Here is a 4,336-nt window from a genome sequence, read left to right as displayed (position 1 = left end):
CCGCCTCCCAGGTTCACGCCTCCCAGGTTCACGCCATTCTCCTGCCTCAGCCTCCCGAGTAGCTAAGACTACAGGCGCTCACCACCACGCCTGGTTAATTTTTTGTATTTTTTAGTAGAGACAGGGTTTCACTGTGTTTAGCCACAAAGGTCTTGATTTCCTGACCCTGTGATCCGCCCGCCTCGGCCTCCCAAAGTGCTAGGATTACAGGCGTGAGCCACCGCGCCCAGCCAACTCTTAACAATTTAACAAAAACTAACGATGGAATTCCAATCAAATCTAAACCTCTAGCCACAAAACCTTAAAATCAAGGTGCTGATCTTAATCTAAAAAACCTCATGTGGTTTGGGTTCTGGTTACCTTAGAGATTTTGACTCTAAGCACCCAATGGCAATTAAGATTAGCTGAAATACTTGGCCGATGGTTCACTACTGAAACCTGATGAACTGGAATCCTCTGATTTTGTCTCTTTTCAGACAAGGTGACCAACCATTCTATTTGGTTTTTTTGGTTTTTTGTTTTTTGAGACACAGTCTCACTCTGTCACCCAGGCTGGAGTGCAGTCACAATCTTGGCTCACTGCAAGCTCCACCTCTTGGGTTCAAGCGATTCTCCTGCCTCAGCCTCCCAAGCAGCTGGGATTCCAGGCGTGCACCACCATGCCAGGCTATTTTTATTAGAGACAAGGTTTCACCATATTGGCCAGGCTGTTCTCGAACTCCTGACCTCGCGATTTGCCACCTCAGCCTTCCAAAGTGCTGGGACTACAGGTATGAGCCACAGCACTTGGCCCCATTCTAGGTTTGACTGGGACCAAGGGGTTTCCTGGGAGCAGCCAGACTTTCACTGCTAATACTGGCAAAGTCCTGGGCAAACCAGGACTGGTCACACTATCTTCGGCCACATTTTAGAAACTGGTACTTTAATAGCCACCTTTTTCAACTCTGGACTTTGCGGCAACTCTACAGAGCTTTAATATGGATCAACTACTAAAAACAAGAACCTTCCCTAAAGAAAAGCATGTTAATGTCACACACGGTTTTTACCAATCAGGTGGAAGTAATTTTTCCCTATAAATTTTACCATTTTTTTACTTTTAAACACAAAAATCATGAGCCAAACACTACTTGAAGAACTGTTAATGAATTCAGATTCACATTTAGGAAATAGTGATTCAAAATTAAAATATCTTTAAAGATCAGTTTTCAATGACTGATAGATGTAACAACTTGGACAAATCGCTCTTAACCCAACCTGGCTGGGTAAAAGAAGCCAGTCTGCAAAGGCGACATACTGTGTAATTCCATTTATGTAACATGCTAGAAAAGGTAAAACTATAGTGATGGACAACAGATTGGTGACAGCCAGAGGTTAGGGGTGGAAGCAGCACAGGTCTATAAAGACAGCAAAATAAAGTGATAGACCTGGCCTATATTCTCGTGTTGGTGATTACACAAATAAATACTATGTTAAAATTCACAGAACGCTATACTGAAAAAAAAGTCACTTTTACTACGTAATTCTAAGGTTTTTTAATCAGTGATTTCAAAGATACACTAATGATTTTATCATTTACTGAGGTACTGTGCTACGCCCCCTTCCTGTTTTGTTTTATATTCACCCAATGTTATGAGATAATTATTATTAACCCTATTTGAGGAAAAGGAACACTTGAGGCTCAGAGGTTCAGTAACATGCCCAAAACCATACAGTGTGTAAGGGATGGACCACAATTCCAACCCAGATCTGATGCCAAAGGCTATATTCTCAACCACTACCAAACACTACACTACACTCCCCTCTGTTCATAAATATCAACCACTCTGTCCCTCCCAATGACAGTATCAGGAGGCTATTGTTTCCTTATTCTGAACTCAATACACTATTGATAACGTGAACATAGGGAGAAGCAAAACATGATTCTAGAGCAGTGATGTCCAACTGAACTTTCTCCAATAATAGAAATGTTTTATATTATGTGAGCTACCCAAATATGGTAGCCTCTAGCTACAGGTGGCTACTCAGCACACACAGCTAGTGTGACACTGAGTTGAACTGGACAGCACAGTTCTAGAGAAATAATGTGACAAGAATGTACGTGCCACAGAAAGAAGCAATTTATTAAATTATGATGGTAACTCACCAACAATAAAAGGAAAATAATTCAAGGGAGATGTATAGTAAAGGAATGAAGCTAAAAAATGCACCACCCCCAAAGCACGTCACAAAACTAAGTCTATCCTTTTTTTTTTTTTTTTTTTTAATACAGAGCGTCGCCAGGCTAGAGTGCAGTGGCACCATCTCCGCTCACTGCAGCCCTCCGACTCCCTGGTTCAAGCGATTCTCCTGCCTCAGCCTCCCGAGTAGCTGGGATTACAGGCACGCACCACCGCGCCAGGCTAATTTTTGTATTTTAGTAGAGACGGGGTTTCACCATGTTGGCCAGGATGGTCTCCATCTCCTGACCTCAGGTGATCCGCCCGCCTCGGCCTCCCAAAGTGCTGGGGTTACAGGCGTGAGCCACCGCACCCGGCCACTAAGTCTATCTTCTGAACACCTGGTCACCCTCCAAGATTCAGCTGAAGTATCAACTTTATCTACACACCCACAGCACTCTGCACATGTGCAGTATAGAATAAATTGTATACAAAGTTTATCTGTGTTTTTCTCCCCCAATGGACCGTGAGCACCTGAAGAGCAGAGATAAGTATTCATACATGCACCACCAGCATCCAATACCTACATCCAGATGCTTTCTGCAACAATAAACACTTTTTTCACTCAGTTTGAGTGGAAAAATGATTATCTTAGATCCTTTAACTACAAATTCAACTCAATTCTGCAAGCATTTGAGTACCAGAAGTATACATAAAAAGAGGTACCTGCCCTCAAGGAGCTTACAGTGAGAATGAGGGATACAAAATATAGGTAGACAAATAACAAGTAAAAAGGGTAATCAAAATTAATTGCGTACAAACAGTACTTTAGGACAGAACAGAAACCGTCAGGAATCATAGTGGTAAGCGAAAACTGAAAAATGATTTCAGTAGCCATTATCCGGCCGGGCTCAGTGGCTCATGCCTGTAATCCCAGCACTTTGGGAGGCCAAGGCGGGCAGATCATCTGAGGTCAGGAGTTCGAGACTAGCCTGGCTAACATGATAAAACCCCATCTCTACTAAAAATACAAAAATTAGTCGGGTGTGGTGGTACGCGCCTGTAATCCCAGCTACTTGGGAGGCTGAGGAAGGAGAATCACTTGAACCCGGGAGGTAGAGGTTGCAGTGAGCCAAGATCATGCCACTACACTCCAGCCTGCACAACAGGATTAAGACTCCATCTCAAAAAAAAAAAGTAGCCATGATCCCATTCTGTGAAGCAAAGGCGTAAGATAACTTATTATATCCCAACCTATTATTTAGAAAAGCCTAATGGATTAAAAAATAATTTTAAGAAAGTCTTTAGAAATTTATCCTGCCTTCACTCACTACCAACATCATCCTATTCCTTATATCACTAAGCTAAAACTAGTCTTAGAACAAAATCCTTCCAGATCAAAAATTCTATGAAAATTTCACAGCATAAAGAAGTGTAGTCTTCTTTACACTTTTACACTTAAATTCTCATCAAGTCACAACATCCTTCTGGGTTCTCAAAATGGGCTAATTGGAATTAGTTTGCACAGTACATCTCATGGTGAGTATACAGGCAGCATCTGGAACAGTCTGTTCAAAGTAGTTTGAAATCATTTAATAAGTACATTTTCTGTTTCCTCTAAAAATGAACAGGAGGGGTGCTAGTATGAGGAATCTAGACACCAAGCATTATCTGTATTTTAAAGCACATTATAATATGGAGGTCTGCAAACTGGAAGACTGGCAGTTATACAGCGTAATTTCTTAATTTTCTCATCTTTATCAGCTCACATGTTATTCATGACAAAGGTCAGAGAAAATTTGTGAGATTTTCCTAGAGTGAATGACCTTGGGCTGCTTAATTAAATTATTTGAGCCTGCTTCCTCAAATTGAAGATTGAGAAGGAAGTGTGACTAGATGCCCTCAGAGAGAAAAACTGAACTAAGATAATTACTTACAGGTTGACTTCAGCATGGCTTTTGTTTCAATCCTAACTCATCTTTAAAATCGAAAAACAGGCCAGGGCGGTGGCTCACGCCTGAGATCCCAGCACTTTGGGAGGCAGAGGCAGGTGGATCACCTGAGGTCGAGAGTTCGAGACCAGCCTGGCCAACATAGTGATACCCCATCTCTACTAAAAATACAAAACTAGCCGGACGTGGTGGTGGGCGCCCGTAATCCCAGCTACTAGGGAGGCTGAG

This window comes from Mandrillus leucophaeus, unplaced genomic scaffold, assembly GCF_000951045.1.
Source record: "Mandrillus leucophaeus isolate KB7577 unplaced genomic scaffold, Mleu.le_1.0 Scaffold337, whole genome shotgun sequence".
In the NCBI taxonomy this organism is placed as follows: Eukaryota; Metazoa; Chordata; class Mammalia; order Primates; family Cercopithecidae; genus Mandrillus; species Mandrillus leucophaeus.
This window is presented reverse-complemented; position numbering follows the sequence as displayed.